Below are 12,915 nucleotides of genomic sequence, written 5' to 3' on the forward strand. Positions count from 1 at the left end.
TTCAGCGTAATCAACCCAGTGCTGGTGGCATGGTGGTGCGGCAAGAAGAGCTTGGAAACTACTTTTTACTTGCCACCTCTTTGCTGAGCATTTCGAAACTCGACTCGACTGCTGCTGAAATGCCATAATGTCTGCTTTCGGTAGTCAAACTTAATATACGCTGGCGCTACGTGCTGGCTGTGAACCCTTTTTGACACACATAAACACATATACATACGTATGCTCTTATATATAAATGTGTGTATGTGTATGGGTGTTTGTGTGCGCTCATGGCAAGCACTAAAGTATTCAGGCAATTGTTGCTTGTTATAAATATTTTGCACATATCCCTTTTGCTATTTGATTGGCGTTGAATGCGTAATGCCCTGGGTTGGCTGATATTTGTAGCATGCTTCTGGGCGCAAATTTCGTCAATACTTACAACAGGTACCTGGCAAATTATTTCGGGTCGAAATTCAACGAAGATGCTTGCTTTAGAGTGTTGATAGTGTATAACGCTATATTTTGAAGTATATATGCACATATGTACTTATATGTGTACATGTATGCAGGTACATGTGTGCGTTTATATATTAATTTTTTATGCAGAAAATCTGCGAAAATTGAGCAGAAGCGTGTCGTAGCATGTAAACACTATCACTTAGCTTTTCCACACACAAGCATATATATATATATATATACTTCTTGCTATATGATACATCTGTGTATATTTGTATTTATGCATTTTCTTCCACACTTTCTTGCGCAAAATATGCAAACTGAATTGCTTTATTAATGTTGGCATAATAAAATATGCAAGAGATCTACATTTTTTTCAGCTCTTATGCCCAGATTTATGCATGAATAGTTGAGTGTCTCGTATGTGTGTGTGGAGCATGTTTGAATTTTGCAGTAAATAAAAGTGAATTTCTTATGAGCTATGAACAGCCAGCTGCTTCTGCAAACAAATTTTCTGCCTTAATATTGAAATATCTGTCCATTTTGGTATTTATGGCAATATTCTTTGTTTTTAATCAACTTTGAAATGCTGTTGTTTGTTGTTGGGCTGCTGTTGTTGGACTGCCTTTAATTAAGGTTTAGAGTTTCGGTAATATTCTTTCTCTCTGTATTTCACAAGATTGCTTTCGTCACAATTAACTGCTAGTAAGTGCTCCATTTACTTCTGCATTTTTCAAAATTTTAAAATATTCGAAGTTATCGAGTTCTCTTGCATTGTCATCATCAATTTGTATACCGAAAAAAGTTGGAATTGCTGTGTTATATTGAAGCGAAAGTTTTTGAAGTTATGACCCTTTGAAGGATGTCGTTGCATCAACGACTTGAATTGTTTTGGAAAAGCTTGCACCTCTGGTTTTGGACTTACTTTCGTATCGGTCGTTTTATTCTAGAGAAATCTTTCCATTTCCTATTAGACAAATTATAATATCTCCTCTTGAAATTTAAAGTAATATTGCTCTCATTACTCGCATCAATCATCCACTATCTGAGTCTAATTCAGCAGCAAAGCAGCCCTCTTTTAACTTGAGCTATTAATATTCATAAATCTTCTTCTCTTGGAAATTAAACTTCTACTCTAAAATCGGACTTTATTATCCGAAGACTTTTGTCATACAAAGGGAAGATCAGTGCATGGATGACATACGAGCTAACGCAAAAATATCTCATGAACCGAGTTTCTCATTTCGAACCACAACAAAATCGATCTATTTGTGAAGCGGCAAAGCCAGGATTGATAGGCAGAAAGATTTTTATATACTTGAATGTTTGTGGTGGAATTAACAAGGTATTATCTAATATGAACTATTCCTCCAAGGCTAAGCTCTTAATTCGTATGAGCCCTGGACTAAAAAAGGACTTTCTAAAGGAAGCATTCGTCCGTATGTGGCCTGTATCGGTCAAAAAGAGTAGAATTTGTCAAATAGGAGAGGAATCGAGGTCTATCAGAATTTACAATTTCGAATCGCAACAAAATCGACACGCCTCTGAAATGGCTAAGCCAGCATTGATGGCCTGAAAAATTTTGCTATGTATTTGATGTGAATAATAGAAAGTTAACTTCCAAGTATGAGCTATTACCCTTTGGTGAAACTCGTAATTTGGATGAGTTCTGGTCACAATCAGACTCTCTGAGGGAAGACGTTACCCAGAAGCGGACTGATTTGTTCAATGGAAGAACAATTTGGCCAAAAACGTAGGTATTGTGGTTTATCAGCACCAAGTTTCCAATTTCGAGCCGTAACAAAGTCGATCTATTTCTGAAGCGACCAAACCAGGATTGACGGTCAGGAGGGATCTCCTATTTGTTTGGTGGGATTAACAGTGAATAGTTTAATGTGAGCTGCTATCCTACGGCCGAATTCCTATTTCGGACTGCACTGTAATAGACAACATTTAGACCTACTTAAGGAAGCAATTGCCCATATGTGTTCCAACAGATTAAGTGATGTCTTTTCCAGGTATATAAAGGTAAATTTTCTAGCAGCTAAATGGCATTACTTGAATTATATCAATAAATTTGTAGTTAACCCTTACATTTTAACGACGTGTGTATAAATTTGAGAGTATTCGAATCATTAGTTTGTTAATTATATTATTTTGAGTGAAGCAACTTTTGTTATTGTGAAAAAATTGATTTAAGGAATTTCACATGTTGATAAATATTGCAAAATTTACAGTTGAAGTAAAAACTTGGCTTGTTGACGAGTTTCCGGACACTGCCCCAGAAAAATGAACCATCAACAGTTGGTAAGTTTAGTCTTGGTGATATGAGCATCGAGGACGGTGAACGCAGTGGACGCCCAAAAGGGGTTGTTACCGACAAAAACATCCAAAGAGTTCACAAAATAATGTTGGATGACCCTAAATGGTTTCGACGAACGAAGGGCAAACTCTACAAGTTATTAATTACCCCCGTTCTGCTGTATGGTGCAGAGGCATGGAAATCAAAAGTTCTGCGGAAGATTTATGGTACTTTGCGCATTATAAATGGTGACTAACGCAGTCGATGGAATGATGATCTGTACGAGATTTATGACGATATTCACATAGTTCAGCGAATTAAGAGACATTGGCTACGCTGTCTAGGTCATGTCGTCCGAATGTATGAAAACGGTACTGCTCTGAAAGTGTTCGACGCAGTACCCGTAAGGGGAAGCAAAGGAAGAGGAAGACCTCCACTCCGTTGAAAAAATCAGGTTGAGAATGATCTAGCTACACTTGGAATTTCCACTTGGCGTCAAACAGCGAAAAGGAAGAACGACTGGCGCGCTGTTGTAAACTCGGCTATAATCGCGTAAGCGATATCTACGTCAATAGAGAAGAAGGAGACCGTAAAGAAAAGTTGTTCTTCTTAGCACGCACACTAAAGATATCAACCGTACGTTCACACAATATCATTTGTGTATAAGGAAGCTCTGTGCAAAGTTGTGACTAGAAACATCCACGATTTGATGATTCGGAGCAATGTTTGAAGAGGTTCAAGCGTAATAAATCCGATTTTTGCGTTGGCATGTGAAAATGAATGAAACATTGCTCCACCATTTCACTTCTAAGTCCAATCGACAATCATTGGTATGGACTGTACACTATGAACGCAATGAGAAAAACTCAACAGCCGACTTGGAAGGTATTTAAGGATGCGCATGGAAAAATTTTTATTGACTACCATCAAGAGAGACTATCACATGGCGTTATTGGACCATTGGATGGAAAAATTTTACAAAAGGCGGCCACAGTTGAAGAATATGAAAGTGCTGTTTCTACAAAACAATGCACTGTGTCACAAGTCAGTGAAAATGTTAGCATAGTCTATGTAAGTCTATGAATTGGCTGCGAATTCCTTCCGAATGTACAGTATTCTCCATATTTGGCTTCCAGTGACTTTTACCTTTTCTCAAGTCTCGAAGGAATGCTCACTGGGAAGATAGTTTAGTCGAACGAAGAAGTGATCGCCGAAACTGAAGTGTATTTTGAAGCAAAGGCAAATCTACAAAAATGGCATCGAAAAGTTAGATAGTCGCTCCAATTATCCTTGAAGAGAACTAAGTCAAATAAAAAAAATAATTTTGCCAAAAAATGTTTTTTAATATAATAGGCCGGCGACTTTTTAATTGACCTGTTATTTGCACCTGAGAATCAATTTCCTTCGCTATACTTTTTATAAATCATTGTGGTAATGCAAATAGGAATCCAACGAACTTACTAGTCGGAGTCGATTAGATTTTGGTAAGAATATTGCTCAAAAGCTTCATAGGCTTCTGATTATTGTCGTGCTGACTCTGAGGCTTCATCATTGAACTGGAAAAAAGTTAGCGTAAGACAAATAAGTCTGTCTGAAGCTTGCTCTGTTAGTCCTTCCCTTTCATTCCGTTGAATTATGGTTATCTTTCGAATAGTTCTAGACAGAGCTTACATTCCTCTGGCACGAATTTGTCTCAAAAGCTTCTTGTGCTTTAAAATAATGTCGTGTTGAGCCTGTGTCTTCATCTTAGTACTGGAAAAAACCTTATCTTTTGAACAGTTCCAGAAAAAGCTTTCATTCCTCTGGTTATACCTAACCTCTCCATAGCGAAATTGACCAAGAAACACTTAACTAAACCAACTCCCTAACATAGTTACCCGAATGTAAAACGCACTAGCGTTTACTGAGCGCAACCGAACGTTTATAGCCCACACTTGGCACACCGCATGATGCGTAACTGCATTAAATTACATACAATGTTGTTGACTCCAAGCCAAGCGAATGCAATAAATCAAGAGGAAAACGAGTATGGGCGTGGCTATTTCTGGGCAGACAGCCAACAACAACACGTGCAAGCAACAATTTCCAACCCTTTGTCTTGTTACGCTGAGACGCTGAGCAACAATGTGCATGAAGATGATTAGAAAGGGAACAGGAAGCGGGTGTGGTGCCTGACTGCGGTTGCCCTGCTTTACACTTGTTTTACGATATTCAATCAGCTTGTGCGGTGTTGTGTGTGTGAGCGTGCATTTGTGTTTACGTTGCATGCGCTTGAATTCCCGTTACGCTCCATTAATTTCCCCCAAAGGTCTACTTATTTAACGCTACGCAAAAAACTTGCTACTTGTATCTCTTACTTTATTTATTTTTTCGCCTTTTTTCCTTGCTTTGAAGTCTTGTAAAGAAAGGGTGCGCCAGCCACTGTGCAAGCGAAAGCGAGCGAAAGTGTTACAAGTCGGGGTAATTGTTTGTGCGGCGTTGACGACGAAAGTGATTGCCTACTTTTGTGCGCCAACAACGTAATACCTTTCGCCGGCTCTCAAAGTTTCGCACTGTTTTTTTGGTCGAAGCAATTTTTAAGATTTCACATCATTTAACGTTGTCTCGTCCTTTGTGTGCGACGGTGTTGTCTTCTAAAATTTTTCTCTTTTTTTTTGTTGTGTTGAAGTTTCAATTCACCTTTTCATTTAACTTCCGCCTAAACTCACGCTGAATTAGCCACATATAAAAACTCAAAGAACTGTTGATGCGGTGTGCACAGTGTTGCGAGGGAGGGGGTTACGTGCAATGACACCGGAGTAAAAAGGATTCATGTAATTCCTTATTCAACGCACACACTTGAATCACAACATCAAAAAAGAGGTTTAATAGCGCGCAATGTGCGTGTGTCCCAGCAAACCATTTTGTTGGAGCTCAAAGTGAAGCACTGCAAGCCGTTATTCGAGTTCCGTTATTTTTCCAGTTCTGGTCACATATTTCTGGCAAGGTTGAAGTCTAAAATCGCGACATAGATTTTAGAAAGACGCTTGGTTTATTGAAAACGAATACACGATGAAAGTAGAAATCATAAAACCATTATTTCTCGTAAAACTTGAGTTGAACTTTCAAAAATCTTGCGGGCTTTAGTACCAGGTTGAAGTCTGCAGTATTCCAAGAGATTTAGAGTTGAGCAAAAAACATATCAAAACATCAATATTCCTCCAGAGACTCGAGTTGAACTCTCAGAAATCTTGCGCACCTCAGTACCAGTTTCTTAAGAATAATTGAGAGAACTGGCTAATCGTATGTATTTCTGGAACAAATAATGAGATTCCAGAACATCAACCAAACAGAAATACCATTAAGCTTTTTTTGTGCCATGAAGCTTTTTAAAGTTTTTGGCATCAATTCGAATTTTCCAAAGCTCCTCTTATAAGTGTCTTCTTAAGAATATTGTATTCAAGCTTTCAATAATCTCTTCACCCTTCCGAGCTTAAAGGTATGCCATGGCTTTAAAATGTTTTCGGGTTTTGTTGATCTGAGGTGAGTTTATTGCCCGAAATTGATTTGGCTTAATAATACGGCAACCAATGGAGTTGAGCTTTTTTGTGCCTGGAAGATTTTAACAGTTTTCGGCAATAATTCGAATAAACTTCTTACACTAATCTTCTCTTAAGTATACTCTTCGACCCGCATCTCCTCCCTCTACCGAGCTTAAATGTGCGTCAGAGCTTTAAGTAGCTTTCTTGTTATGTTTTATTTTAATCGACTAGTCTCCAGTTGCAAAATGGCGAAAAAATATAGTAGGTCAATATTTATATTCAGAATCAATTCACTTCAGTTTTAATTCCTCAAGTTACTTACTTTCTGGCTTATTGGGTTACAGTGCTCGACGCGCTTGTGCGCCGCACGCATGTAGGCAACGATTTTTATGACTCTTCGCTGGCACGCCTAAAAGTAGGCCAATATTTATGAGTTCACTAACTTTCAAGCGGTACACACGCACAAGCCTACAAACGTATTTCCATATTTATGGCATTCGGCAACAATTCGGTACATTTGTGTGCCCAATTTCATATTATCGCCGTTTATATGGCCGCTTATGAAGCAGCGCGCCAACTAATTTTGAAATAAGCGTAATATATTTCATGCCGCTGATAAGCCTCTCTCAGGATTTTTTCTTGTTATTCTATTTTTTTATTTTCCAATTTTTTTTCTTTGTTTTGTTTTTCCAATTGCGCCCATAAATCTGTAAATTGCATTTCGCGGCGCATGCCAAACTAGCGTCGCAGCTTTGTCTTCATTTCGCCATTCCTCAAAAGATAATCAAATCGAAAATATTATAAAATATTTTATTGCGCGCAGTAATCTAATAAGAAACATGTCGCTATTGGCGTGAGCAGTGGCACTCGAGTTTCGGTCACATTTGCTGCGCGCTGAAATGTATGCTAAGCTATTTCCATTATAATATGCGGCAATTATTTATGCCTTCATCTGAACTTTATCACGTCTGCTGACTTAGGCTTTGGCTTGTTTAGAAGTTGCCGCTTTCATTAGAATTATAAATGTTGCCATGTGATTTGTTGCTGCTTGCTTGCTTGCCTTTTCTCTCATATCGCACTCTTTTATCGCCACGTAAGCTTCGTATCTAATGACCCTAAAATGTGCTCATGCCCTTAGCTGACTGTCGGAGATTTGCATATGCAATTTTTTTCGGTGTTTGCCTGTCTTTTGCCTTAAATGTATTTCTTGTACACATATTCTGTTTACTTCGCTTGCAGTCAGCGTTGAGTTACAGTTAAGCTTACGAGCACAAAGTGACTTTTTCATAGAATTGTTGATGAACTTTTGTGTTTTTTGTGCCTACGTGATTTAAATCTAACTTTTTATCAGTTTCAGCTTTGTCAGTCAACTACAAATTTACAAATCTGAGGATTTTCAGAGTTTCGCACTTTGGAATGAGAGCAAAATGCTTAGAATTGACTTTAAGGTTTTTTGGTTTAAAAGTGGAATGGAAAAGCGAGCATTGAGCCTTCAGAAATAGAAACATTTTTGTAACAAACTTAAGTGTTTTAAATGGAAAGTTAGAGAGTAATAGAATAATCGAAACTGTAGCAGTTGAGCGTGTGGGTTTCCTAATATACTTTCAGCTAAAAGTTAGTCCAAATGCCTGCTTCACTAAAAGCAGCAAGTGGTCTATCCTTACGACCTTCTTTTTAGTTAGCAGGTTGAGTATTTTTTTAAAGGTTTTTTATTTAACCCGGAAAAGAGCACTTGCTGCTAAAGAAAAGAAGCGAAACGTTCCTTTTTCCTTTAGCTGAACCTCCTCTTAGTCTCTTTCTATTCTATTCACCAAATCGAGCTTCCTGTTTGCCTTAGGCAGGTCTTTGATCATTTCTAGAGCTCTGTTATCAAGTTTCAATTTCGAGACTCTCTTATCTGTAAATTTTCGCAGTGGAAGTGCGAGAAAATCCTTTTTTTCTTTAGCTTAACCTCTTCCCATTCTCTTTCTATTCTATTCAACGTACATATCAATCTTCCTGTTTATCTTAGAACAGAGTGATTCGTTTGTCAGTCTGTCTTTGTGCCATCGGCAGATCTTTGATAATTTTTAGAGCTCAGTTATCAGGCCTCAATATGGAGACTGGAAAAAATTCATTTCAAAACCTTTAAAATTTGGTCTCAACATTTTTTTTAGAAGAAGTTTACGCAATGTACCCAATCTCTCATAAGTTCATTTATTTGCCATTTTCAAACCAATAGAACTTATTTTAACCCAGTTATTAACCAATTTGTTAAATAAATAGAAAATGGCAATATTAATGACTTCATAAGAATGTTTCTTCAATTAGATATGAAAGTGCTTGCTTTTCTTAACAGACTTATTTTCTGTTTCTGTTTCTGTTATCTAGTTATCTGTACGACTTTGAAAAGCACAAACTTTTCAATATATTCTTAACTGATTATTGTTCTTCTAAAACATTATTGTTAATGACTTAAATTTTCTTCAAGCTTATGTACACTAGATTAGTTCTACAAGATCATGACTGGTCTATATTGTTCGTTTTACAATTTCAGTTAATTTTTCTGGTAAGCTCCACATATGTGTACATACTAGTGCTTTTTTCTGGTCATAACGCTAACTAAATCAAAGTTGAATTTCTTACATGAGTTCTTGTTAGCAAAAAAGCTCACTTTCCACAGTTAGGTGTGTGTCTTTGCTGAACTGTATGTCTTAGGTTCATGTTTTCGCTTAGGTACATGACTTTGCTAAGTGATCGTTGTATACAGTGCTTGTACATACAGTTTATAAAGCAAGCATTTAAAGATCTAGTAGTATTTTAACTTTTGGTATCAGCTACTCAAAATTTCCCTTTTTTCCCTGTTCTGGTTTCGTTGAAGCTAATTTGGAAGAGACGAGAAAAGGTTGTCAAATCTTACTACTTAGTATTACCTTTAAAAATACCTATTTCGCTTGAAATTTTTTCAACTACTGATCAAGAAACTCTAAGCACAACAATAATATATCAGGTACTCCCGATAAGCGGTAGATACTAACCGCCATAAAAGCTAATAAAACCCTCTCGTATTAATAGCCTGCCGTCTTGCAACCTTCACACTCGCCACAAGCTATCTGTGCGCCATTATTTTTAATATTTTTTGTCAGTCTACAAATTATATTTTTACGAGCCATTTTATGCTATTAAATGCTCCCATGTTTTGCTATTAAATATCTCCCAAGTATATATGTATGTAGGAGTGAGCGCATACATATTTTTAATGCCCTTAAACCAGGAAAAGAGCAAAAAAAAAAAAAAAAACAAAAAAATAGCATAAAATGAAATGCGTTTCAATCAAGCGTTACAAATAATTTCGAAAAGGCTGCCAGTTTTGTGGCTTATCGCTTGTCATCAGTTGGCAATACCAACAAACACATACATACATATGTACCTATATACATATATTAAGCTCCGTCCACACTACATAATAACTATGAGCTTAGATCGCCACAAACTGGAAAACCATTTAGGCGTAAATATTGCCACAAAATTTTGGCACGTCTTACAAGCCAACACACACATACAAACGCATACAAACGTGCTCACAGCGAACTCTTGGCATTAGCAAAACTATGAGAGGACTTGCAAGAACTTTTTGGGGATATTTTTTGCTTTGCTGTCGGCAATCTATGTGTTTGTCAGCTATAGCAAGCTGGGCTTAGCAAAAGCATTTGCAGGCACCGAGCTACATATACAATATATTTGCTGGGAGTGTGTACATGCTTATGTTCGCTGCCTGTATACACTGGAGTGCTCAGTTGCTCATAAATATATAAATGTATCTAGTTGAACTATTGCTACGGTGATTATTTTATGTTTACTTTTCGGCAAATATACACACATACATGCTCACATAGAGATGCGCACTCGCATGTAGCAGTGCGTGTGAGTTTGTGACAGTCAGCAGGACAATTTATTGACAGATTTTTTTCGTTCTCATTTATTTTATTTGCCATAAAACTTGGAAATATTACCGAAATTCATGAAAAATGCTTTTGTGTGTATGTGTTGTGTGTGTATCGATATCGATTTTTGTTACAATTCGCAAGCGAAAAGTTGTTGGTTAGAGATTACGTAAAGTTTTTGCCATTTGCCGAAGTTTTTAACTACTGCACATTCAGGCGTAGTTGGGTTGTCAACTAAAGTACATATATACGTACATATGTATACATAGCTCTATATACATATATAGAGACACATACAAATTTATACGCATATATTGCCTTATAATTGAAACATATTGCTTTTGCAGAGCAATTCTGTTGCTATTTCATCATATCGAGCTTTTATTACTTCCGTCTGCTTCATATGGCAAATAGGCTACAGTTAGTTAAACTTAAAATATTTTTTTTTGTTTTGCAAATAATATTTCTAAATTCCATGTATTCAGTGTACTTAGGATTCTGTGTTTTGTTGTATCACTTTGTTCTTTTCTTTAATATAATATCGATAAGTCCAATGAGCTTTTTGGTACCACGAAGCTTTTAACAATTTTCTGGAACAACTCGAATGTTTCACAGATCTTCTTACCAGAGTCTTCTTTAAAGAATGTTCTGCACCCTTCCGAGTTTAAACTTGTGTCAGAGCTTTATGTAGCTTTCGTATTTTATTGATCTGAAGTAAACTTTTTTTTTCAAAATAGTTTTTGGCTCAGTAGTGTAGCAATTAGTGCAATAAAAAGGTTTTGTGCCACAAAGCTTTTCACAAAATTCGGCAATAGTTTGAAGTTTTTACAGATCTTCTTACTACAGTCTTTCTTTAAGAATATTCTTCGAGCTTTCAAGAATTTCTTCACCCCTCTGAGCTTAAGTGTGTGTCAGAGCTTTAAGTAGCTTTCGTTTTTTATTGATCTGAGATCAAGATTTTGCTCAAAATGGTTTTTAGTTCAGTAGTGCGGCAATAAGTACAATATAATGGTTTTGTGTCATGAAGCTTTTCACAGTTTTCTACACTAATTCGGAGCATTATCTTCTTTTTAGAACATTTTTCGAGCCTTACAGAATCTCATAACCCCTCCGATCTTAAGCGTGTGTCAGAATTTCAAGTGGCTTTCGTGTTTTGTTGATCTGAGGTGAGCTTTATGCTCTACATATAATAGGATTGAGCACGAAACTTTTCACATTTTTCGACAATACTTCGAAGCTTTCACAGATCTTCTTAAAAAGCCTACTTTTGAGAATATTCTTCAAGCTTTCTCTACACCCTTCCGAGTTTCAACGAGTTAGAGCTTTAAATAACTTTTTTATTTGGTTGTTCTGAGCCGAGCGTTTTGTTCAAAATGGTTTTTGACTCAATAGTAGAAGGTCAATAGTGAAATCGAGCTTTTTTCTGCCTTGAAGCTTTTCACAGTTTGTGGCCAAAATTAGTACTTTCCACCGAACACTGTCCAAGAATATGATGTCAGCCACTTTTTTCAGAATATTCTTCAAATTTCAAGAATCTCTTTATTTTTTCGAGCGTTTCTGTGTCAGTGCGTTAAAAAGCTCATGCTTTTTTGTTAATTTGTGACAAGGTTTTCCTCAGAACTGTTTCTGACCAGATAGTACGGTTAATAATGTAATTAAGCTATTTCATGACACGAAGTTTTTAGCAGTTTTCTCAAAAATTCGCATTTTCCACAGAACTTTTTTCAAGAATATGCTTTCAGCTATTTATTCAAAAATATTCCTGAATTTTTCAACGATCACTTTACTTTTATGAGCTTAGCCGTTTGTGAGAGCTTTCAATTGTTTTTAGATCTTAGGTGAGCTTTTTTTCAAAACTTTTCTGAATCAGTTTTGCGTTCACTGGCGGCTGAAACAAAAGAAAATGAAGCCAAATTTTGCTTTTTTGTGAGCTGTCGTCAAAGTTATTCGAGAAATGACCAAGCTCCAACATCATGAAAACATTTTTTTTCGAAAAGGAACCCACATCGTTTATGTAGAGGTCTTTTTATTCAACATTTGCTAACAATTTTTGATACTATGATACCCTTCCAGCCCACAAGCGACATCTCTTACCACTTTAAGCTTCCACTTCCAACACACAAGCATTTGCAATGGTGAACCAAATGCTCGCCACATAGATTTAATAAAATTGCTGTCGGTAGTTGCCATTAAACAAAATGTGGCTTTGCACAGCCAAAAACTTTGTGATTTCACTATGCTTGCCGCAAGTTGGCAATAATGGCAAAGAATGCCAGCGACAATCATAACAAACAGACACGCATTAAACGAATTTCACATTTCGCCGACGCATTTAGCGCTTAATATGGAGTTGGTGTCGTAATTTTTGCTTTATATATGTTGCCATTCGACTTCCCCAGCTGAATTTGCTTGCATTAAGGCCGGCGAGGGGAGCATCTGTGTGTGTGAGCACGCGTGTTTAGCGGTTAAATTGGCTTTGGTGTTGTTGTTGCTGCAGAAAACTACAACACAAAGTTCGGGGTTTGCAATTAAGCAGCGCGTCTGCCCAAACATTTGTGCTACAGACCACAGGCGTGCTATGCTTTTGCAGCTTTAAATACTTTCGTTAAGCTTTGCTTTGTTGTTGTTGTTTCAGCGTTAAATGATTGCCACTCGACGCCGTCTGTCATTAATTGTGGTTCATCATGCTTTGTGCTACCACACAACCACGACTGCATGTACATATGTGTGC

The 12,915-nt window shown here is 37.0% G+C and overlaps 1 protein-coding gene across 7 annotated transcripts in view; it reads left to right on the top strand.

The window, feature by feature from the left end:
* Positions 1 to 12,915, top strand: part of LOC120770434 — a 295,387-nt gene that overhangs the window by 94,545 nt on the left and 187,927 nt on the right. The window lies entirely within an intron of this gene.

This window comes from Bactrocera tryoni, chromosome 3 (genome assembly GCF_016617805.1).
Source record: "Bactrocera tryoni isolate S06 chromosome 3, CSIRO_BtryS06_freeze2, whole genome shotgun sequence".
In the NCBI taxonomy this organism is placed as follows: Eukaryota; Metazoa; Arthropoda; class Insecta; order Diptera; family Tephritidae; genus Bactrocera; species Bactrocera tryoni.